Raw genomic sequence first — 25,559 nt, forward strand, 5'->3', positions numbered from 1 at the left:
TCTAATTTCATGCCCTTGTGATCTGAGATGCTTGATATGATTTCAATCTTCTTGAACTTGTAGAGATTAGTTTTGTGTCCTAACATGTGGTCTATCTTTGAGAATGACCCATGTGTACTTGAGAGGAATGTATATTCTGCAGCTTTGAGGTGAAATGTTCTGTAAACATCAATTAAATCCATCGGATCTAGTGTGCCATTTAGAGTCACTGTTTCTGTATTGACTTTTGGTCTGGAAGATCTATCCAGTGAAATCAGTAGGGTGTTAAAGTCCACGACTATGACTGTATTGCTGTTGATCTCTCCCTTAAAGTCCTTAAGGTTTTTATTGATAGGTCCTTATTTATTGTCATTTTAAATCTTTATGCCTGTGTTTCTCTCTCTATTTCTTCTTGTTATTACAGCAGTTCCTTTAAAATTTCTTGCAATGTTTCTATTTCTAGTTCTAATTATAGCAGTCCCTTTAACATTTCCTGCAATGCTGGTTTGGTGGTGATAAACTCCTTTAGCCTTTTTTTTCTTTTTGGTCTGGGAAGCTCTTTATTTCACCATCTATTTTGAATGATAGCCTTGTTGGATAGAGTAGTCTTGGTTTCAGAGCCTTGTTTTGCATTATCTTGAATACTTCATGCTATTCCCTTCTGGCCTGTAGAGTTCTGGCAGCTGACAGCCTATGGGAGCTCCTTTGTAGGTAACAGATTGCTTTTCTCTTGCTGCCTTTAATATTCTCTCTTTGTCTTGAATTCTTGGCATTTTAATTATGATGTGTCTGGGCATGGGCCTCTTGGGATTCTTCTTGCTTGGGACTCTCTGTGCCTCCCGAACGTGTGTGCCTTTTTCCTTGACCAGGTGAGGGAAGTTTTCTGCCATTATTTCTTCAAACAGGTTCTCTAACCCTTGCTTACTTTTGACCTCTTCTGGCACTCCTATGATGCAAATATTGTTATGTTTCATGTTGTCCCACAGCTCCCTTAGACTGTCCTGTTTTTAAATTGTTTTTTCTTTTTGGATCTCTGATTGATTTTTTTCTACCCTATCTTCTAAATCACTGATCTAATCCTTAGCTTCCTCTAATCTGCTCTTTATTTCTTCCAGTGTATTCTTTATTTTTGCTATGTCATCCTTAATTTCCTTCAGAGTTTCCATATCTTTTTTCATACTGTTGAGCATCCTTACAATCAGTATTCTGAACTCTATATCTGACAGATTGCTTATCTTTGTTTCATTTAGCCCTTTTTCTGGAGACTTCTCTTGTTCATTCATTTGGAACTTGTTTTTTTTGTCTCCCTATTTGGCTGCCTATTTTGGTTTGTTTTTATGTATTAGATAGGCCTGCTAGGACTCTTAGTTTTTTTGGAGGGTCTCTGGTGCAGGCCAGTGTCAGATGCCTCTGCCTGCAGGGTGATTAATCTGATTCTCTTAATGAGCCTCAGGTTGTAGAAACTCCATGGAGTAAGCTGAGAGGTTTTCCAGCATGGTGGGACAATTGCTTTCCCCTCAGGCAAAAGCTGTTTGGAAGGTAAATGTCTGCCTCTGCAGTATGGGGGAATGACTCAGCACAGGAATCCAGATGGGTGCCCTCTGAGCTCTATCTCCAGAACCCACAACCCTAGATTCTCCTCACACAGCTCCAGTCCCCTCTGTCCTCCCTCCACCGGAGCCCAAGGTGAGTGGCTGCACACAAAACTTTGGGCATTGGCTCTTTAAGAGGGTGCCTGCATTTCCAGCTATCCCTCCCTGGCAGACAGAAACCTGGCTGCTTTTCACAGCCAGATGTTATGTGGGCACCTTTCTCAGTTCTGGTGCTCTTGGCTGGGAAGCCAAGCCTGGGGTTTAGGCCCCAGAGTCCTCAGTGGGAACCCCTTATAGCTAAGGTATCCCTCTGGAACTTCAGTTGCTGCCTGTGGAAGCCCAGCCAGCCCTCTCATGCCTCTGTGCTTCCTACCAGTCTCTATGTGGTCTTCACTTTTCCTCCTGGGTTATGAGGGTGCTCTCCAGCTTGTCTTCAGTTGCAGTTGATTATTCAGGATGGTTTTTCTATATTTTAGTTCTAATTCCAGTTTGGCCCTAGGAAAGTGTCAGTGTAGTTTCCACTCAGTCCCAACCAATAGATTCTTAATGACTCTTAAGAGAGAGTCTTCAGGTAGCATTACTTGTTAAAATTTTCACAGTATTTTTCTCATGTTAATGCAACTAAATGACAGTTCTACACTGGAAAGAACAGATCCTCCCTTGAGCTGTGGCAACCACTTTGCTAAGCATTGTAATAATAGCAGGAGACTCAGGACAGGAGATTGGGGCTGTGTGTGATTCAACTTCCAGCCTTGTGATCTCAGACAAGTCATGTAACCTCTGAATTAGAAAAAAAGGGCATGGAGTTGAGGGGATTGAGTGACATCACATCATTGTGATGTGATCTGGAGACTAAGACTGTGCAGAACTGGCTGCTAGGGAGGGTGAATGAAGTTCTCAAACTAGTGTTGCAAGATAAAATACAGGACACCCAATTAACTTGGAATTCAAATATGTAATGAAGATTTCTTAGTATTCTTATACTCAAAATAATTGTTTATCTGAAGTTCAAAGTTAACTGGGTGTCCTGTATTTTCCTTTTTCTAAATCTGGTAACCCTACCCCAAGTGCCCTCCCAATTCAGGGTCCGTTTTCCAGCAAGGTGACTCTGTAACTTCAGCAATAAAGGAAACTGAGTCACATAGTGTCCTGGGAAGAATAGGGCTTTGTGGTCAGATTCTCATGAATTCAAATCTCTGTTCTACACTTTGGGAAATTGCTTAACCATTCTGAGCTCAGTTTCCATGCAGTGGATGTTATCATAAAAATTTACAGGGTTTCAGTGTGGATTCAGTGAGCTAAGGGTCTCACATCTAGTGGGCACTCAGTTAATGGTGGCTGCATTGATGTAATTCTTAACTGGACAAATGAACAGAAAGTCCTGAGAAGGCAAGAGAGGAGATTCAAGGTCATGGCAACGCAGGCTCCCAACTCCTGACCTGTCCCTTTCTCTGGGCCAATGGAAATGCCAAGTTCCAGAGGCAGAGGCTGGGGGTGTGGCTAGGGCATGGGTGCTCTGTGAGGATCTCTCTGGAGACTGGGCTCTTTGCTGGAGCTCAGAATTTCATTGGGGTTTGGCTTTGATCTGGGCCTGAGGTTGAAGGCAGGAGCCTGTGTTGATAAGGTCTTGGAAGGGACTAGTCCTGGGAGACGAAAGAGAAAACTACTTCCTGGGGGAAGCCAACTTTACTTTTCACGAGCTCGGCAGGCAGGTAGGTACACAATAATGATAACTAAATTTATCGAGCACTTAGTATGCGCCAGGCACTGTTTCACGTACTTTTTGTTTGTTTCACAACTCTCCCTTTTATTGGTGGAGAAACTTAGGTGCAGGATTAGGAAACTTGCCCAAGGTCACACAGTAAATGGGGCAGCCAGGCATCTGTGTCCCAGTTACACGCTCTGCTCTGTGGGCAGGGTTTGAGAGCTCTGGGAAGGACCACTTCTCATATTCTCCTTCCAGTCCCCACCAGCCCTTGGGATCCGAAATTCATCTGAGAATTTGGCCTCAGTTACCAAGAAGGGATTTCTAGGTGCCAGGCATCAGTTAAGCACATTGAGTTTCTTATTTCATTTAGTTCTCATAAGAGCCCTCTGAGGTTGATGTGAGCGTATCTTCATTATGTAACTGAGGACTCTGGGGTTTATACAGCTTGCCCAAGGCCATAATTTACAGGGGCCATGACTCACACCAGAATTTTCAACTTGCAGGTGACTTGAGGTGTCAGGGAGGGGAGCAGGAGGCCAATGATGACCTTTCCCCTCCATGCCAGCCCTAGGAAGAGGTGGAAGTGCCTGCCTTATGCCTTTGATTTATAATGGGGCAGGGGGGTTGGTCCCAGCTGTCAACTTGGGAAGCCACTTGAGGATTCTGTTTTTTAAAAATCGCCTTGAATGTATAATAGTGAGGAAAAACAAAACAAACAGCAGAACGACTTAGTCTGACAATGGGGGAACCAGTTAAATCAATTATGGTACAAGTCGTAATTTTGCAGCTGTTTAAAGAGATTTTCAAGTACTATTAACATAGCAAAACACTCCAGATAAAGTAAAAGCAGGATCATGTTTATACAACATGAGCTCGACCAAGCAATGATAATTTTGTATATGACTTATTACACATAAAAAAGGCCAGAAGAAAATACTCTGGAATGTTAATAGTGGTTATCTTCAGGCTGTGAAATTTTATGACAATTTAAAATTTATGAATTATACTATTAAGTATTTGCCACATAGTTTACAAATCGCTTCGTTGACTCACAGACCACTGGAGTTGAAAGGCACAAGCTGGCATCCAAGCACAGCATTTTAAAGGTGGGGAAACTGAGGCTTGTGGGGAAGTCAGGCAGGAGCCCCCCTCTCCAGCTCTCACCTCCAAGCCCTGGGCCCCCACAGGTGGCCCTGGCCAGAGTTGGGGGAAGTCCATGCCTCCAAAACTCAGGAGGGGGGGGACCGTGTGGGGTGGAGGTGGGGCGCCCCTGCCCAGAGGCACATCTAGAGCACAGGGGAGGGGAACTGGGAGGGGTGCAGGTGGGTGGGGGCTGGGTGGAAGAAAAGATTGGGGACCTTTCAAAAATGAAAACCAGATGAGCTGTTCAAAGGGGAGCACATTCTGCAGGCGGCTCCTTTGTTGGAGTGTGTGAGGCGGCGGCAGCTGCGCCCTCGCCCCAGCCCAGGCCCGATGGGGCGGACACGGATAACTGCATTAGACGCACTCCGATCTTTTCAATAAAATGCCCTTGTGGGCGGCACAATAGGGGGAATGGGGCAGCCACCCCGGGCCGGGCCGGCCGGCCTGCCCTCCCCCAGGAGCCAGAGAGCACACTCATTTTTCAGGCCTCGGCTAATTGCTGTTTGGCCGCCGTGTGGTTCAAAAGAAAAGGCCGAACTCAAGTCCACTTCCACCGGAAATGAGGCCACCCCTCCCCGCAGGGTCGGTCTCCGGGGGTGCAGCAGCCACCACAGTGCTGCTGGCCACAGGCAGCGAGGGGACGGAGCCCTGCAGAGCCCTTTCCCGTGTTGCTCTGACTCCGAATGTAAGGTGTTTTGAAGGTGTCTCCCCAAGGGTTTGGGCACCCAGCCTTCTCGTTTCTGTGGAAGAAATCCACCTGGGGAAGGAGGCAGGTGCCAGACAATTTCAGGGCTGGAAGATTTCACTAGCGGTTACCAAATGTCGCATTCTTTTAGTGATTCTAATAAAGATAGCCCAGAACATTCTTCATAAGTTAAAATGAAAGAAAGAAAGAAAGAAAGAAAGAAAGAAAGAAAGAAAGAAAGACGGACAATAAAAAGGAAAAAAATGGGTATTTCTTGCCCCTAACAGTGTTACCTAGAAGTGAGGTATTTATACCCCTGTTTTACAGGTGCTGAAACCAAAGCTTGGAGCGGTTATTGGCTGCTAACACTGCACAGCTAGGGAAAGGCAGAGCTGGTTTGTAGCAGGTCTGTTTGACTTTAAAGCGGGCTGTCTTGGCCTGGGCATTCTTGACGTTTGGCCTTGATAGCTCTTTGTGTGCGCCTTGCAGGATGGATGGCCGCATCTCTGGCCTTCACCTTCTAGATGCCAGTAGCACCCCGCTCCCAGGTGTGGCAACCAAACACATCTCCAGACATTGCCAAATACTCCCTGGGGGCAAAGTCGCCTCCTGTTGAGAACTGCTGTTTTAAAGCAACTGTGGCATGCTGCACGCGCCGGCAGGCTGGTCTTTGCTGGGCCCAGTATTTCACCTTTTGGGAAAACCAATTTGACCAGCAATGTGGGACTCTTTCTAAAGGCTGTCCGTGTGGTCTGTCAGAAGAGCTGTCTGAATCAGACATGGCCGAACTGTGTGGACGCCAGAACCCAAAGCGACGTTGAGTGCTGGGGGCATTTTGAATTGGATATTTGTCTAGCTGGAGCGACCCTCAGTCCTATCAACTGCTCTCCCCATTTCTCTCTGCCAAGACTGCCCCACAGAGAGTGAGCCAACCTTCCTTCCTCCATTCACTCTGCAAAAGAGCAAGAGTAGCCTTGGCCGCTGGAAGAGCTAACCACCGGGAAATGCAGACAGTATCGCAGCATGAAGGAAGGTGACGCCGCCGATGCAGAATGGAGCTTCCTTGCGAAATAAGACCTTGTGGCAGGCAGCCGTCCCCACTGTTGGCCCCAGTGATGGCAGGGGGCTTTAACCTGGTTTTCATAAGCAAGTGCTCACAATATTTTTAGCTGCAGCTTGTATGTGACTCTTCCTCCCTCCTTGTCCCGCTGTGGGCTGCTGCTGCTTTAGCTTACTGAATGGTTCCAGTCCCCAAAACTGCTCTGCTCACTCAAAAGCCAACCCTAGGCACTAGGGCCACGCTGAACTGAGGCCTATTTCAGTTCAACTGCCTTTTTCTCACTTAGAGTTGATTGATAACTGGCCCCATCATATTTGTTTTTCCAGTTCTGACCTTCCTACTATCCAAATGTCTGTACTGACTTTTTACTGCAAATGCCATTGACAAAAAACCCCCTCTGGGTGGAGTGCCAGGTCCAGAAAGAAGTCAGAGACATCAGGGCCTACCAGGCTTTAGCTCAGTGTCCTCAGCACCTTCCCAGGCTACATAAGGTTTATGAGTGGGGGGCTCAGAGACTTGGGAATGGAGCTTATATTTTTTGATTGAGCCCTGTCAAGAGACCGCAGAGGACAGGGCTTGAGGAGTTAAAAGAGAAGAACAGACATCTGGAAAGAAAGCACGTGGGAAACTGGGATAGCACAGAGCAATCAACATTTCAGATCATGAAGGACTAGGACTTTTTTTTTTTTTTTTAATATATCTTTATTTCAGAGAGAGGAAAGGAGAGGGAGAGAGAGAGAGAAACATCAATGATGAGAGAGTCATTGATTGAGCCCGCAACCCGGGCATGTGCCCTGACCCGGAATTGAACACTGATCACCTGGATCCTAGGTCGACACTCAACCACTGAGCCACGCCCGGCTGGACTGTCTTTGTATCTTGCTCTTCCTCTAATATGCCCATAAATATTTGGGGCAAGTGTAAGACACACACACACACACACACACACACACACACACACACACATTCTTAGTTAGCTTTTGTTTGGCATAAGATACACATCTTTTCTCTTTCCTCGCTTAGCCAACGATACATATTTGGTGGCCTGAACTTTCTTCTAAAACGACAATGTTGAAAAAGGAAGACACAAAAATAAGTATGTGCAAATGTGTGTGTCTCCACCATGTGTAACTGCTTTCTTTTCTTTGCATGCCCCCTCCCCTGGGTGGTTCACGCTTGCCCTCTTTTTGCTCAGATAATTTGCACTCTCCAACTTCATTAGTTGCAACCCCCTCCTGCCCTGCGACAAAAAATAGGGCCAAACTGTTCAAAAGAACACATGGAGACCCCATTAATGCTGGCCCTAATTGTGCCAATTCAAACCCCTCAATAACTCTAATTAAAACCTGTCTTGTGTGGGGTGCTGAATGGCAACACAGCTGTCAGTCCAAACAATCACATAACAGAGCTATGGGAAAAAGAAGTCTCTAGATGCAATTTTTGCTCGTGGTTGTTATGGAAAGGGTCAATGAAGGGGATTAAGACAGGGGTGCAGTCAGAGTGGGGAACCTTGAAAAAGTCTTCTATGTCAGGTCACAGTTTGAAATCTGAAGACCTTTAGCTTTTTCCCTCGACTTTCCCCTCCTTTTCCTGCCCCCAGGCAGGAACACCTGCGAACTGCCTGGAAGGGGCCATGACCACCAGACACATGGATACCACAAGTTGACTGAAACATCTGAAAGAAAAGGGAAGAAAAAAATCCAACCCAGAAAACTGCACACCAAAAAACAAAAAAAGTTTTTTCTCTGCTTCCACCCTTGTCTTTTAGGATCCAGCTGCACGTTGCTGGGCACCATAAATAACTCTGCAATTACATTAATTGGTTGCATATTTGTTGACACTGGAGGAGAAGCCCTTGAGGTTGGGGGAGGTGAAGTTCAGCTGCAATTTAACATTCTTCCCCTCTGCCATCCCTCCAAATCTTATTTCCAACCACCCCATTTAGTTTTTCTGGACGGAGGGAGGCAGTGGGCTGACAGGCCCATGTCTGAATAAGCTCTGACAGCCCCCTGTCAGACTAATTTCTCATCTGTTGGCTGTTCCTAGATCCTTTCGTCGATCCACTGGATTTAGAAGTTACATCCCTCTATGGGAGCACTTGAGAGATGAGTTCCTGCCAACTCTCAGTGGAGTTTAATTCCCTTTGGAGGCAGGGGGTGTGGTGGGCTTATTGTCAGGCATATTGTTTGGATCAAATGAGAACTGGCCCGCTGTTTGTCTGAATGCCCAAACCCATCTTGGATTTTTCTAATGGCCTGGCCCACCCTATGGAGTCTCTCGAATTCCATTCCTTGGGAAGTGACAGGATCTTAATTACCTCGTCCACTCTACCTCTGTCAGTGGGCAAGAACTGGAGAGTTCAGCTTAGAAACCAGCTCTCTGCTAGCCAGGAGGACTTCACAGGGCAGGGCGCAGGGTGAGTGGAGCTGGTAGCTGAGACTGAGCCCCAGTGGCCGCTCAAAGTTGGCTGAGGACCGAAGGCTCAGGACTCATTTTCCTTCCGCCAGAGGTAGGATGGGAGGAATTCGTAGGGCTGGAGCATGGTCTAGGGACTGTATGACACACGGATGACGTGTGTCTTGGAAGTGACCCTGTTAAGTGTTGAGAGCCATCCTTCGGAGGAGGGGCCAGGTCTTTCTTGCTCCTCGCTGTGCTCTCACAGCACCCAGCATGAGCTTGGCACCCAAGAGGCCATAGCTAATGTCAGATGGTTGAAGACCCGACGTTCTGGTTTCCAGGTGCTCTGAGCTCTTGAGAAGGAAGGAATTACGTCAGCCTGGAGTCATGTGGTTCACGTCACAAGGCATGGTGGAAAGGGCATAGGCTTTGGAGCCAGCAGACCATAACTTTAACACCCCTACTTTTCAGAGCCATTGTAGGGATGAAAAAGCTCATGTAAGTAAATACAATAAAGCTACCTGATTTTTCTCTCTGAAACCGTTGAGGAGAACTTTCTGAATTGAGGCATCTGATGTATTTTTGCAAATTAACAAAAGGGAAGGCAGGCTTGAGAACCTAGAGGGCAGGGCAAACCTGGTCTTCAGGCATGCTCTCACTGAGTTCTATTTGTTGTGACCTTTGCCTGGAACACACTTCTCCCAGATCTCTGCAGGGCTCAGCCCCTCATTCCTTCAGGTCTCTGCTCAGATGTCACCCATGGATATTGGTCCTCCTCCAGCACCCTATCCAAAAGAGCACCTCGGCATCATCACTCTCTGTCTCCCTTATGGTCTTATCACCTCCTGACACAGTGCATATTAGTTGATTTGTTTATCCATCTTCTATTATATTCTGAGTTTTATGAGAATAGGAATTTATTTTGTTCAGTGCTTTATCCATAGCACTTAGGGCAATGCCTGGCACTTAGAAGATGCTCAATTGATATTTATTGAATAAATGGATGATCACCTAACAGGGAGAGAATACTTGGCCTTAAACATTTGTTGGGTCATGTTACTTCCTGATAAACGCATTGTAAGAGGGTGGTCTTTCTCTCTTTGGTTTCCAAACTGGGGTTCCTGGAGCAGTGGTTAAGATTGTGGCTTTTGGAACCAGACAGATCTGGATTCAAGTCTTGGCTCCACCTGTCAAAAGCAATGTGAACTTGGGATAATTACCCAGCCAACACCTTTGAACCTTAGTTTCCTCATCTGAAGATAATAGTAGTTGCTACCTCAAAGGACTATGGGTGAATTGAAATAATGTTTGAAAAGTATATATGACAATTCTTGGCACAAAGTATGTGTATAACAAATGGTGTACCTTCATCATCATGGTCATCATCATCTTCATTGTCTTGATGCCGAGACCTCCCCCACAACTGAGAGTGGGGCTAATCTAAGGACTCGCAATAACATGGGGTGAAGTGACAAAAGGGGGTGCAGCTTTATTTTGAAAGCTCTCCCCCAACTAATTGCATCTGATTTGATTCTTCTATTCCTCTGCTCTCTTATTTTTAACACTTGGACTTGATTGCCAAAAGCATAGTCACTTAGATGCAGAAGGACCACAAATGCCTCACCGAGTTTATTGCCCTGAGCTTGGACAGCTGGTGCAGAAGGGCCCCAAGTGGTATTTGGTTATAATCACCTTGGCAAGGAAGCTGACTCCTCTCCAAACCAGAAGAGGTTTCTGTCCAAGGCCAGGGTAAATGCCACCCCTTCATGGAGGCCAGACAGATGAGTCAGGAGCAGACAAATCTGAGTCTTATTTTTCAGTTTCCCTAGGAGGACACCCTTATCCTCAGTTACCAGGAGATGGTCTTAGGTGTGGGCTAAGGAGACTGCCTGCTCCAGGGGCTCTCAACCTGTCAGTCCATCTTTGGACCTATGACTTTTCTGGGACATGTCAGCATTTCCACTGTAGTTATTTATCTAACCATGTACTGTGTGATCAACTATATTGTATGACTACATAGATATGTATGTTTATGTGCACATATGGAAACACATGATACATATACAAACCCTAGTCACTTCCTGCTCTTGGAGAGTTGGAAACAGTGTGGGTTTTGGAATTATCTAGACCTCAATCAACTTCACATTCTAGCCTTGCAATGTAGGTCAAGTCTCTTATTCCCCCTGGAAGCATAACTGGGGAAAGGGTCCTAGGGGAAAAGTCCAGTCTAGCTCCACCTCTGTGAACACCTATGTACATAAAAAGGAGCTCTCCTTATTTCTCCCAGCAGAAGTGGGGTTGGCTAAGCAAAAACTGGATTCCTGGGTAGGGAAAGAGGAGAGGGGAAGGGCTCTTCATTGTGGACAGTGGTTGTCCAGGGGAAAGAGCCGTGGAGGATCATTCCTGGACCCACAGCCTGGCCCAGCTCTGTGGGCACCACGTGCTGCTCACCCAGACAGCTCAGCTCTTTGCAGTGTAGATCCCAGTGCATGCCATTACCTTGGCTCAGTTCACACGGAGGGAGTGCTGACCAGCAGCAGTAGACTGGAGAGCTGAGAGAGGTTCCATCTGTGGAGACAGTGGAGAGTCAAAGAACTTTATTGATAAGGGGATTGCATTGATCACCAAAGGGGGCCCTGAGACAGTCCTCTGGATGGTGGGGAGAGAATAGTAGAAGTTCCATTTCTATTTGTAGTCTATCTAAGAACAAGAAAGAAAAGTGCTTATTAATGTTTAATCAGAGTGGCTCTTACTCCCTCACTCAGTGCGTATGTTGTATGGTGTACGCCATGCCCATGTGAGCGGAGATCCCTAAGTCAGGAGGAAGCCCCTCACCCTTTCCTATGCTTGCCTTTTAATAACAACTGACAAACTGTATTGTCTAGGTGTAACTAATACCTACCTTCACAAGCCTAAAAAGATCCCTGCAAAAAACTGAGTTTTAAGGATAATATTAATAATATAATATTATATAACATAATAGTCTGTTGCAAGCAAAAACAAACAATGACAATTGATGAGGTGATACTTTTCTAATTTCTCATGTGAGTTCTCCTTCTCAGCCACATTATGAGGTAAAAACAACAATCTGGCAAGAAATCAGTGGCAAAAGCAGATGGAAGTTATCTTGCTACTTGAAATATGGATTTATAGCAACTCTCAATGGAGTGTCTTGTCCTAAGTAAATATGTGGCCTTGAAATATTAGCCAGTGATAAATTAAAGCCATTATGGTTAGTAGAACATAAAAATATAATTCATGTTTCTCTTATCCCTTGAAATTTTCTATATGTTGCGTACATAATATTTTGGTACAAATAGTACATTATAAGTATATATATATGTGTATCTCGTGGGGATGAATGCACAAAAGGTGTTTACTGGTAGAGGCAAATAAAAGAAATTTGGAGCCCACCCATCTAGCCGCCCCTCTGGTTGTACAGATGGAGTAGCCGAGGGTAGAGGAATGAAGTCTTATGCTCAAGATCTCACTGTGAGTCTGTCTTGGGGCACCGCGTAGGCACAGGGACTCAGGTAACTGCCTGCCCAGAACTTTTCAGCTATACAGGATTTTGTTATAGTCTCTAAGGATATAACACCTCCTAGCCACTTATTATGCATCATCAAAACAGCTTAGGGCATTTTTTTTCTTTTCCCTCTGCAGCTTAGCTACAGCTATAAAAATATGAGGTGGCAGTGCCATGGCCCGGATTGTGTCCGGGGAATGTTAGGCACCTCGAGAATGAGGGCCTTTACCCATAGCACTTACACACTAATAACCAATCAACTAATTATATTTCATAACTAACTATTAAAGACTTTGAGTGCTATTATCCTGTAACTCTCTTAGTAGGTAGTGTATATTCTAGAACCTAAGAAAGTCAAATTTCACTAGATACACCCAATTCACCAGGTATTGAGAAATATTCTATTTATCAGGGTTGTAAGTAATCAAACTGCCCTCCCTTCAGTTAGAGAAGAAAGAAAATTTACTGGAGTTAAAATGTGCTGGGTACAGAGAGGTAGGGGATCTGGGAGGGAGCTGGAAGGAAGGAGAGAAAGGGAGCCCTGGCCAGGAGAGAAAGGAGAGAGGTCAAGCTGTGAGTCTAGGAAGAGGGAGAAGCATGGGGAGGGAGCAAGTTGGGGGGAGTGGAAGTTGTGGGGAGGAGGACCCTGGGGAGGAAGGGCCATGGGCTCACTACCCTCCTTGCTTCAATTAATGCAATTAAAGTGTTGAAAATCAGATCATATGGGAAGCTTTTAACATGAATTTTTCATTATGGCATTTGGGGTGGGAGTGGGGGTGGGGAGGGAGGGAGGAAGGGAGAAAATAGGCACCAAAAGCCTGGGGTGGGGAAGGAAGGCCTCTAACTTTTCTCCAGGGCTCACCGGGCCAGGCCTGTTTTTGTTCTGGGGTCCTCCAGAAACTTCCTCCCCCAAGTACCTTCTGCCCATTTTTATTTCCATTAACCCCAGACAACCCCATTCGGTTGCTAGGGCACTTGGCAGGTAGGATCAGAGAGATGGGTTCATTACAGGCTCCCTGCTGTGGCCTCAGAAAGGACACCCCTGCCATGTCCCTCAAGACCCCCTCAGCGTCACTGGTGAGGACATTGGTTCCAAAGGTGAAGGAGGAAGGAGGAAGCAGAAGGGTCCAACGCCTGATATCATACATTTCACCCTCATTTGCTCCAGAACTTGGTGTGAGAAAAATAGCCAGGAGCCCCAGGCACTCAGAAAGGTCCCCTGTGATCCCAGAAAACAGATCCCAGGTGAGAGGAGAGGTCGGCTCGGGTGGGGAGGGCAGTCCTCCTGCCCCGCTCCCTTCCTTCGTCAGCACATTCCACACTACCCACCCACCAAAAAGTACTTGGGGAGCCCTGACCTGACTGATGGCTGCCACTGTGCTAGCCACCGGGTCTCCAGCGCCCAGCTTCTGACATGCTGATGGGTGAGGCCCACCATAAACAAAGTGAGCAAACACACTCCTTCAGGTGGTGCCAAGTGGGACCATGAAAATAACCCAGTCACACACCTGTCTGCTTTTCAGTCTTGGTTCATGGCCTCCCTGGTTGGCAAGCCAGGCGGACAGCCAAGGTGAGGCAAAATGGTCCCAGTCGCCCAGTTAGCTGGTGGAGCAGGGATGAAAACCCAAAACCTCTGCTCCCTGGTTTCCCTTCAAATTTTGTTATGTGGTAAATAAATTTGGTTAAGTTAAAAAAAAAGTTGAGGGAAAGGTATGTTTGGCCACATTCAACACAGTATTCTCATTGGTCCCGTGGACCTGCCTTTGACCACTCCTTGTCTGATTGTAGGGTGGACAAGACTTGGCTGTGGTGAATGGGGACCCAGGTGGGCAGGGAGGGCTCTGCCTTTGAACTTCCAAGTCCATGCTCAGCTCCCCTTCTGCATGGGAGGGGGAGCGGGAGACCCTCCCCAGAGCCTGGGGTTTAATCTCCACCAGGCCTCTGCTCTGCTGGGCCTGCTGGTGTGTGGTCTTTCACACTGATGTGCCTCAGCAGCTGGAAATAGTGAGGAGGGACGGGGGACCTCGAGCATAAACCCTGGCACTTCTCAAAACAAAACAAATGACTTTGGCTTTTAATCAGTTTAGGGAGGAGGCGAGAGAATTGTGTTTGGTTTTACATAGACGAGTCCTTTTTTAAGGTCTCTGCTTCCAGAGGAATCCACTGTCTTTTATGCAAACGGCCAGGGAGACTGGGCAGAAGGTGTTGGGGCTGTTCTGAAGCTGGGGCCTGGGGAGGGGGGCACAGGGTGGTGATTTGGCCTTAATCAACCAGACCACTCTGTCTGCAGGGGACCTTGGTATGGGTTACTCCACTCTCCTGTTCTCAGAAGCCAGGAGAAGCACAGCTTTGGGGACTGGTGTGAGTGGCCTTAAACCTTGACAGGCAAGCTCCTTCAAAGTGGGGCTGCAAATTTAAGTTTAAAAAATTAATTTCTATGTTAAGAGGGTTTAGGGGGCTTGCTATTTCTAGGACCTCAACTGTGAAAGAATACATTTGTAAAGCAAAGAATCCTATCCCATTCTCTGCTCCCCTACCACTGCCCTGTCCAGAATTTTAGATACCAGGATATTACAGGATCTGTTATCACCTTAAATGACTTCGTGCCAAGTGCTGGAGGATGAACCATGCCTCTGGCCTAGAATCGTTAGATTTAGCAAATAAAAACACAGGACACCCAGCTGAATTTGAATGTCATATAAACAATAAGTAAATTCTTAGAGTAAGTATGTCCCCTGTGATAAAACAGGTTATGCCGTATTTGGGACGTACTTGTTACAAAAAATTATTCGTTGTTTATCTGATGTTCAAGTTTAACAGGATGTCCTGTATTTTGCTGGCAGCCCTGCTCTGACCCTCTTTCATGTGAGGTCCTGTGGATCTTTCCTCTCTGGAGCTTTGTAGGGCCCCTTCTTTTCATCCTGGGTGCTTTGGGGACTTAGGCTTCCCCAGGCCCCTGTTGTCTTTCTCCTTTCTCCTTGTAATCCCCTCAGGGCTCAGCCTGAGGTTCTCTACTCCTCTGCTCTTCCTTGTTCAGTCCTATTGGTAGGCCCTGAGTTAGTCAAGGTTTAACCGTTGGTTCTGAGCACTAAAGCCAGTGATGGCGATATCTACAATTTAGTCACCCCCACTATGCCCCAGGCACTATCAGCTGCTTTACTAATGTTAATCCGTTAGTAAACAAAACTAAAGGCACTGGGGTTTTTTGTTGTTTGTTGTTTTAAAAGAGAGAAGTGATCTCTCTTTTTTTAAGCATATGTTTATTGATTTCAGAGAGAGGAAGGGAGAGGGAGAGAGAGAGAGAGAGACAGCAACGTCAATGATGAGAGAGTTGTCATTGATCAGCTGCCTCCTGCATGCCCCCAACTAGGCATTAAGCCCGCAACCTGGGTATGTGCCTTGACCCTGGGAATCGAACCACAATCTCCCAGATCCTAGGTTGATGCACACCCGGCCAGGCAGCACTGTTTTTTTTATTGTGGTGTTGCCCTGCCTCTCAGCCTCCGGACCCTTCCCAAGTGCTGCTTTGTCCAGAGGCCACAGCCCTTGGATTACACCACTGACTTTAAACATAGGTTCCATGGAGCCTGCCTGGCTCCTGCCTCTGGTGCCAGCCCAGCCTTTAACTTGTAGGAAGAGTTCCATCTGGTTGTCCAGTTCTTCCAGGATAGGCTAGTGGTGAAGAACATGGGCTTTGGGGTCAGACAAGTTCATGCTTGAAAATCATGCCTCCACTGAGGCCTGTGTGACCACAGGAAAGTGTCTTAGCCTCTCTGAGTTTGTTTTCTTATCTGAAGTATGGAAATATCAGGGATAATAAGGTTGTCATGAGGATGAAATGAGATGCCTGTAAAGTGCTTAGTATATTGTAAATGTTCAATAAATAGTAGCTATTAAAATACATCCATATGTAAAGCTTGTGGGAAAACCCACTAGATTTATATATGTTTCTCCTTCTTGTTGGACAATTTTGTCACTTTGGCTACATAATCATGGTTGACTTCATGGAAGAGGAGGCCAGTTGACTTGTTGAAGAGGAGAGAAGATGGTCTAGATTCAGATGGAGGCTGAATTCTGCAATGTGTGTGCCTTGTGCAGAGGGGGTGCTCACTAACTGTTTGATGAATAATATCTCAGTTGGGGTGGAGGTTCCTGATGAGAGGCCATGAGAGTGAAAAAAGTTTATGGATTTGGTATGTGGAGAAGGCAGAAGAGACTGGATTTGATCTTTCCTTTTTATATTTTAGTTACCACTTTCCCCTTATCACAAAAATATAGAGAACCAGAAGTCCTTGAACAGGAGAAGTGTGCAATGGAGATAGTATATGATGACTTGTCTTCAGGAAATGCACTGGAAACTGGGAAAACCACATGGCAGAGTGGAGGACCACTAATGTGGTGACTGCGAAGCTGAGGGAAGATGGTAGGGTTTGGAAGAAGTGGGGTGGGAGGGGCTTTGAAGTTGGAGGACCACGTGTTTGGAGGTGAGATGGGTGGTGGCTGGGCATGGGGGTGAGGTGGGACTTTGGGGGTGTCAAGGAGATCATGCACTCTGTTAATGGTGAGGCACATGGGCTGAAGACATTAGTTTGAGAATCACCCAAGCACAACTTGAAATTGAGGCCATGTGTGACAGCAATAAACCCTCAATGAAGGGGCAGATTATAGGGGCAAGAGAACAGAAGGCCTGGAGTTAGTGACACTTCAGTTAAAGAAAAGGTAGGAGGGAGGGGAAATGAGGTGTGGGAGAATTAGTAGGCTTAATAATCCCCTCCCCACAAATATTCCACATCTTAATCCCTGAAACCTGTGAATATATTGCATTGTATCGCAAAACAGACTTCGCAGATGTGATTAAATTCAATATTTTGAGATAGATTATTTTAGATTATCTTGCTGGTCTCGATGTTATCACAGGGGGCTTAATAAGAGGGAGGGGGAGGTGGAGAGTCAGAGGAAGATTGGTAGAAGCTGCTGGCTTTCAAAGGGAAGGGTGGGGCTGCAAGCCAAGGAACGCAGGTGGCGGCCTCCTGAAAAAAGGCAAGAAAGTAGAGTTCCCCAGAGCCTACAGAAGGAATGAAGCCCTGCTGACACCTTGATTTTAGCCCACTAACACCCCTTTTGGACTTCTGACCTCCATAATTGGGTGATAGTAAATTTGGGCTGTTATAAGTCACTGCTTGTGGTAATTTGTTACAGCAGCAATAGGAAACTGATACAGGGAGGAAACTAACATCCTAAACACTGACTGGGCATGTGCCTGGGTGTTCGGCTAGTTTGCTGGGTGTGTTAGTGGAGTTCTGGGTATGAATAGCGTGCTTGAGGCTGTGCCCCACAAACCCTCACCTGCTGGAAATAGATGCAAGACTCCAGGGCAGGGCTGTCTGACCTTTCCCCACTCAGCATCAGCCATGCCTTGGTACGGTGACTTTCGCCTGGGAGAGGAGTCCTATCTGCCTCATGTGCCTTTTCGTGGCTGACAGTTACCAAGCTGCCAGGGCAGCCAGGACCAACCTCATGGAGAGTGCAAGCTCCAGGTGCTCTCATCACTCAAGTTCCCAGAATGCTGTCCTGGGATGTCGGAGGTCAGGTGCTGCTGGCCGTGACCTGCAGGGAGGTGGCTCACGGGCAAAACAGTGATGGTGTCTCTCCGGTGGCAGCCAGAGGGAGGGGACATACCAGCTGAGCCGGTGAAGGAATCCTCTAAGGTGGGAGGCAGAGTTTGGGGGCGGGCAGCTGAATCTCCTGATCGGGCTGCTGCTGTGGGTATTGAAATGCCTCAAGGACAGTGCCTTCTCCCCACCCCCAGCTACACACAATCGAATGGCCTCACCCTTACACCTGAGCCCCAGGGTCCCAGCTCTCCACGTGTCCCAGTTCACTCACCCGGTCACCCCGGGTGCAAAGAGCTCCAGGAGGGCTGTGAGCCAGAAAGACCCCGGCCCTGCCACTGGTTTCCTCTCCCTCCTCAGTGACCAAATTCCTCTAAAAGAGCAGAGCTGCTCACAGCACAAACAGGGGCTTGTTACACGCTTTCCCAGGACACCGATGCCTTAGGAGCCTTCATTTACATGACTAAAGGGGACTCCAAAGGACTCTTCTCAAACAGGGCCCGAGGGCTTTGAGGTGAGTTTCTGCCCAGGACAACTCCCCAAGGTTGCTGGCAAATTATCTTGCTAAAGAAGATAAAAACCCAGCATTTGACTGCAACCCATGATTTCAGCTATTATTCCAGGCAACTCTGTCAAGACTTTCTTATCCCTATTTGGTGGAGACTTCAACAGAAGGCAGAGAGGCCTGGACTGGAATCCAAGTCCCCATCTCCACTGCCCAGGCTGTTTCTTAAATGAGAACAGACTGTCCATCTGCCACCCACTGGATCCCATTCCAACTTTTTGTCAAAGCATTTCTGATGGGTTTAGACAGCTCCGTGTCCTAATGACCTCTATGAGCATTATTTCTCCTAAACTGCAGTCTGCCACCATTACCTAGTCCCCTGGCTGCTTGGCCTCCTTGCAGCAGCCCACTCTTTTCTGTTCTGGGTTGATGGTAGTCACGGTGAGGCCTCCAGGGAGAGCAAGAGTAGCCCCACCAATGGTGCTGGGAGCTGCAGCTGCTTTATTGTGATTGGGTTTCACCTTGTGTCTTGGTGCAGGCTCTTTTTTTAAATGGCAGATTCTGAAATAGGAAATTTCAGTGCAAGTAGTTTATTTGGAGGTGATTCAAGGAAACACAGCAAGGCAGTGGGGAAGGCAGAAAAGGCAACTGTCCAGGTAGGAAACGTCCAAACCAGTAGGGAATTTTTGAGTTGATTAGAGCCAAACTGCCGACAATTGCCAGGGAGTAAAATCTCAAGGGATTGAGAAAATGCTCCAGAGATTGGCAGTTTTGCAGTTTATTTTATATAGTAGAGCCAAAGGAGGAGCCAGAGGAGGGTTACATGAAATGCATTGGTGATAGCTTAAGGAGGGGGAGAAAGCATGGGGAGGGGATCTCCAGGATCGGATAAAAAGTAAAATGGAGAGACATGTCGTTCTTTTACATTGGTGGTTGCAGGGTGGTTAACAGTTAACGTTTACAGCACCTAGAGATGTTATTCGGGGAACAAGATGAGGAGGGGTTCTGTGGTCTCCTGCTCTGGTGCCTTGGTTGTGCCCTGAGGGGTCTGGAAAAGGGGTTTATTACTCTGACATTTCAAAGGTATGTTATTTTAGATGCAAAAAAAGACAATAGGCAGCCTCGCTTAAGGCAAAGATCCACCTTTGTCAAGGGAGCTACAGGCCTAGGATGGGACTACCTGCCACGACCCACTTTTAGTTAGAAATTTTTATGTTCAAACTATCCTGTATGGTCTCTGAGTTTGTAAGTCCTGCCAAGCAGGCCTCCCCTGAGCTTGTCAGGTTTAGTATGTGGCTCCCTTTTCATCCATGTAACTAATGGTTTATTGATGAGATGGCTACTGTTGTGGGCCATTAGGGCCTAATCCTGTTGGGGACTTATGGAAAGACTGTGGAACACACCTCAGAATTGTCTTGTTGGGGGGAGGGGGGGAACTTGGAGAATTTACACACTAATTTTGATTCCTCATTGGGTGAGGGTTGCTCCTAGGAGCATGACCTTCCAGGCACTTGGGCCCTCTGTATGGAATGAGCAGGTAGGCAGCTATGGCCAATGGAAGCCCACAGGCAGAAAGATGAGGTGCTGGGCGTTTAGGGGGCTGCAAGGAAACTGGTGGGCTGAGGGGATATGGGTGGGGCAGGAATAGTGTCAGCTTCAGGTCCTATTAGTGGTGCCAATTCTCTCAAACCCCATCAGTTGTATTAATTCCATCTAGGGTCCATGGGCCCAATTTTAGTTGATTTTTTAAAGCACTTGAAATTTTTGTAAAGCATTGACATTTCTTGACTTTTGTTTTAAGATATCTTCCGGCACCCTAGCCAGTTTTGCTCAGTGGTTAGAACGTCGGCTCACTAATTGAAGGGTCCCAGGTTCGATTCTAGCCAAGGGCATGTACCTCAGTTGCAGGCTCCAACCCCAGCCCCACACTGGGTCACATTCGGGAGGGAGGCAATCAATCGATGTGTCTCTCTCCCATCAATGCTTCTCTCTCTCTCTCCCCACCCTCTCTTCCTCTCTCTGTGAAAAGCAATGGAAAAAAAAAATCCTCAGGCGAGGATTAAAAAAAAGATATCTTCCAAAGCACAAGAACAATATTTACTTATTTCTTAAAGATAGAATAAAACTCATTCTACTTTGCAGTTACGATCTGAGTGCATTGGCACTCTTTTATAAATGTAAGATATAGTATGAGATCTTTGTGATCTTATTTTTTCTTATGTCTTGAAACAGTTATTTTTGTCTCCCTAGGAATTATTTTATCGTTACTCATCAATTATTTCCAACTATGCTGAAAAATAATAAGAAAACTGAAGAATGATGGAATTACCAAGAAAGATGGGGCAATAGTATAATAAATCATCAGTATTTTATCCCGCTGTTCTCTTAATTCATTGCTTAAAGTACTATATCATTTTTCAAGAAGATATAAAAGAAAACTGGAGACACCATCTTTGTGGTCTGCTTTTAGTTTCATTTGATACAACTGAAAAGTCTGAATTTTTCTTTTTATTCCTATAATGGCAAAGAGAGGTGGAGGAAAGGTTTCATAATTATTACATAATTATTTCATAATGATTACAAATCAGAAGGTTAATGTAGCACTCTAGAATATAAGCAAGTGTTGATGGTGAAATTAGGTAAGAGAAATCTTAGCCTATGAATCTTTAGATAATGATATCCTAGATGATTTTCAACAAATTAAGACTATGTTTTTAAGGTAAAAGAGGAAATATGGTATTTTCATCGAGTTAGTCACTCAACCAGATGGACTTGATTATACAACATTTTATGACAAGAGTCTAAACCTTCTATTTCCCTAAGGAGACATATGGCAATATTCTTTAATCTTTCAGATTTTAAAAATTTAATAAAGTTTTATTTTTCAAAGCGAACAGCTGGTGGGACCTGTTGTTCATGCATCTTCACCAGCAGCTGGGGCGTCCCCACCCTTGGTGTTTCTGGGATAAATTACTTGAGCTCTGTGCTTGGAAACTAGTTTAATGGGTCCTTTTCTAAGAACCTCTTGAAGGGCTGCCCTGGCCCAGGAACTGGGGGCCTTCAGTCTCTCAGAGACAACAGCTGGGGTTATAGTAATCCTATAGTTGGGGACGTCCTTACAGAGTTTGTCCTATGTGGCTTTGTCAAACAAGACTGGGTCATTGAGCTCGTCCCCAACTTTGTCTTTGGACCACTTCTTCTTTTTGGCTTTGCCCCCCGGATTTGTTCACTGGGTCTTTGTCTTTTTTTGGATGACTTTCTGGCGTCTTTCTTCTTGTCATCCTTCGGCTGCAGAGGGAAACTTGGAGAGTAGCGGCTACCACTGCTGCCTCGATCAGATGCCGGACAAAAAAAGTGATCGTTTAGATTTTTGCCACCAAAATTTACTTGAAGTGGTTTGTGAATGGTTGAATGTCGAAGGCAGGTGTGGATACAAAGAGGAAATAGATGATGTAGAAATAAAAATATGAATTGGATTGAAGATTTTAAATTACGTTTATCAATCTGAAAATGAAAATGTTTTGCAATTATGGAGCAAAGAAGATGGCTATACTCTCCTCAGCAAAATTATGAGCTACCAAAGCCTTCACAGGTATTATGCTTTGATGATGCAAATACAAACAGAAGAACCATGAAGAATGATAAGCTGACCAATTAGAGATACATTTGGAATCTGGAATCAGTTTACATGATCAATATGTTCCAGGTTCATGACATTTGATGAGCAGATGGTTTTAATAAAAGCTTAGTGCCTATTTCAGGTATGTTGTCTTTAAAACTAGGTAAATATAGAATAAAATTTTAGATTTATTATATTTAAATTCTTATGAACAGTTCTAAGAAAGCTGTTTTTCACGATGTGCGGTAGTCAGCCTCCCAGGTGGCTCCCACTGATCCCCGCCTCCTGGTCTTCATACCCGTACGTGTTCCCCCTCCACGTCATACCGGGCTTGGTCTGTGTGATCAATACAATATGGCAAAAGCGATGGCATGTCACTCCTGAGATCAGCTCGTAAAAGACTGGCTTCCATCTTGGGCTCTCTCATTGATCACTTGCTCTGGGGGGCAGCCAGCTATCCTGTTGTGAGGACCCACGTGGAGAGAACTGAGGTATCCGGCCCGCAGCCAGTGAGGAACTGGGCCCTGCTAACAACCACGTGGGCGAGATTGAAAGTGGGTCTCCCAGCCACAGGGGACGGTAATCCTGGCTGATAGGCTGACTGCAGCTAGAACTGGATACATAACTTACGGGGTCCAGGGCAAAGCAGAAATGGGGGAGGCTCCTTGCTAAAAAATTATCAGCAGGGGATTAAGCCAAATGCGGGACTGTTCCTGACTGCACCGGTTGCATGCCCAGGAAGCTGGCCCTGGCTGCAACCTCACGAGGGACCCTGAGCCAGAGCCACCCAGCCAAGCCAGTCCCAGAGTCCTGGTCCATAGAAACTGTGAGATAATGTTTGTTGTTTTAAGTTTTTGGAGTAATTTTTTGTGTAGCAATAGATAACGAATACACTACCCCTTTATTCCTGCTTCTGTAAATTATTTGTAAAATGACTTAAAAACATAAAATGAGTCTGTCAGACCCAGATGGTAAATAGTCATAACTATTTTTCCTGGCCTACTGAGAGCTAATGGGATAAGAATTCTGTAATCTCCCAAAATGTCAGTTTCTTTCTTAATAAAATGGGGACAATAGGCATCTACCTCACACAGTAAACGCCAGAGTGTGTTTAAGGTCTGCATATTTGGCATTTGCTAAGCCCTCCTGGTTACTACTACTGCTATTATCTAGCTAGTCTCAAATTTAGTTCCACGTTCTCTCCTGCCGCGGTGCCTTTGCATATGCTGTTTGCCATCCCCAGAATGCTTTCCCCCTGCTCTTCGTTCAGCTTAAACATCACATTCTCAGGAAAGCTGACCCTCCAGATTGAATTAGGTATCTTTTTAATGACTCCCAAAACACCTGTACATCTTTGCAGTACTGTGGATGCTTGTAATTAGTGGATTATTAATATTTAGTTGCTTAGCATCTGTCTCCCCACTAAACTGTAAGCTCTTTGAGGTCAGTCGCCTTCTCCCTTTGTTCTTATTGTATACCCAGTTCCTAGTGCAATACTAGGTACACAGTAGGGATGCAATGAAATTTGTTTGACTGGCTGCTTTGTCTCTGTGCCAATGGATTAGGACAAAGCAGTGATGATTTATAATGGAATCTTAAACTCTAGTCTGAAAGAGTTCCTTGTAACCGGTTGTGCCTTCTTGGGAGTACCCAACTGTGGTGATTATGGGCCTAAGGACCTGGAAAAGGCTCTTTGCCTCACGGGCTCCAATGTAAACAATACAGACCAATGAAGTAAGCAAATGAAAATTAAAGCAGGTGAATGAGGAAAACTCACACACATGGAAATAGGAGTTAACTTTCAGTAACACACAAAATAGCATGTGCAAATATAGCATATGCCTCTGATTCCTAAAACTAATAGATTTAAGACAATGCCAAAACTTTTGATGTGTGTGCAAAATTTAAGGACCACCCTTGATAAGGTTAACCTTTGTGGTTAAGCCTCAGTTCTTCATCTGTATAATGGGACTAATAATACTGACCTCAGAGGCTGGGCCTAAGAATGTGAGATCACGTAGGGAAAGTGCTTAGCAAATAGTTCAGCTGTTAGTAGCATAAGGTAGATTGGGTTCACGTGAGTTATGTAATCTCCCAAAATCTCAGTCTCTTTCTTAGTAAAATGGGGACAATAGGCACCTACCTTGCAGAGTAAATGCCAGACTGTGTGTTTAAGATCTGCATATTTGGCCCTCCTGGTTACTACTACTACTATTATTATTAATTTTGGAAACCAGGTCACAGTAAAGTAACCAAGTGAAAAGAGAGAATCTCCTGGAGGTGTAAGAGGGGAAAGAAATAGAAACACAAATACAGATGATCACCAAGAATATTTTCACAAAGATTTGCGTTATTCTTGGTGATCATAATTGACTGCTGATCTCTTTAAGGGGCTCCTTTCTTGCCACCCTGGCACCACGTGGCTTGAGCTTCGTCCCAGTATTTTCTTGGTTCGTCCCACTTGAAGGTGTCTAAAAGAGGGAAATACCAGAAGTAAATTTTTGTGGCATCAATAGTCTGGGTAAAAATAGAACTACCATGCGATCCAGCAATTCCACTTCTGGTATTTATCTGAAGAAAACCAAAACACTAACTTGAAAAGATATCTGCACCCATGTTCTTTGCAGCATTATTTACAATAATCAAGATGTGGAAACTACCTCAGTGTCCACTGATGGATGAATGGATTAAAAAATATGGCATACATATACAATAAAATATTATTCAGCAGTTAAATTAGGAGGTCTTGCCATTTGTAACAACATGGATGGGCCTTGAGAGCATTATGCTAAGTGAAATAAGTCAGACAGAGAAAGACAGATACAGTACGATTTCACTGATACGTAGATTCTAAAAATAAAACAAAACAAAATAAACTGGGCTCATATAGAGAACAAATTGATGGCTATGAAAGGTGGGGGTGGAGGTGGGCAAAATGGGTGAAGGGGGTCAAAAAGTACAAACTTCCAGTTTATAAGATGAATAAACTCTGGGATGAAATGTACAGTGCAGTGACTATATAGTTAACAATTCTGTTAACAATTCTATATATTTGAAAGTTGCTAGGACTACTCATCTTAAAAGTTCTCATCACAAGAAAAAAATTGTAACTAGGAGGTGACAGATGTTAACTAGACTTATTGTGGCAATCATTTCACAATATATACAAATATCAAATCATTACGTTGTACCCCTTGGGCTAATACAATGTTATATGTCAATTCATCTAAAAAAAAAGAGTCTGGGTGTCTGGCCCCAAGACCATTAATATTTTTGAGCATGAGGGAGCTGGACATGCAGAGCTAGAGGGAAGCCACAACTGAACCCTCCAGACTCTGTTGCATTGTCCATGGTTCTTTTGCTTGGCAGCTCAAGCTATCATAATGATGAGAGCCCCTACTGCTAGTTGTCCCCAGTATTTTATTCTTCCTTAGTAACGCAAACCCTGATTTTTAGCTGGGCACCTTTGGCCACCTCAAGTTAAGACTTTATTTTTTTTTCAGCCTTCTTTGTAGGTAGACGTGGTCATATGACTACACTTTAGCTAGTAGGTAAAATGAATTGTGACTTCTGGGAAGTGTTCTTAAAGATAGAGGCATGCTCTTCTTTTACTCTTTCCTCCCTGTTGACTGGAAAACAGATGTGATGGCTAGAGCTTAGCAGCCACCTTGAACCATGAGGTAGACGCTGCTTATTAAGAATGACAGAGTGATACTAGGACCCTGGGTTAGAA

At 45.3% G+C, this 25,559-nt stretch overlaps 1 pseudogene across 1 annotated transcript; it reads right to left on the reverse strand.

Annotated features, from left to right (window-relative positions):
* Positions 1-21,121: 21,121 nt before the first annotated feature.
* Positions 21,122-22,238, reverse strand: LOC308552209 (small ribosomal subunit protein eS25 pseudogene; annotated as a pseudogene). Its single transcript has 2 exons — positions 22,125-22,238; positions 21,122-21,495 (listed from the first exon to the last, which is right to left on the reverse strand). The product of its transcript is annotated as a small ribosomal subunit protein eS25 pseudogene (transcript).
* Positions 22,239-25,559: the final 3,321 nt, after the last annotated feature.

This window comes from Miniopterus schreibersii (genome assembly GCF_964146895.1).
Source record: "Miniopterus schreibersii genome assembly, chromosome: 1".
NCBI lineage: Eukaryota > Metazoa > Chordata > Mammalia > Chiroptera > Miniopteridae > Miniopterus > Miniopterus schreibersii.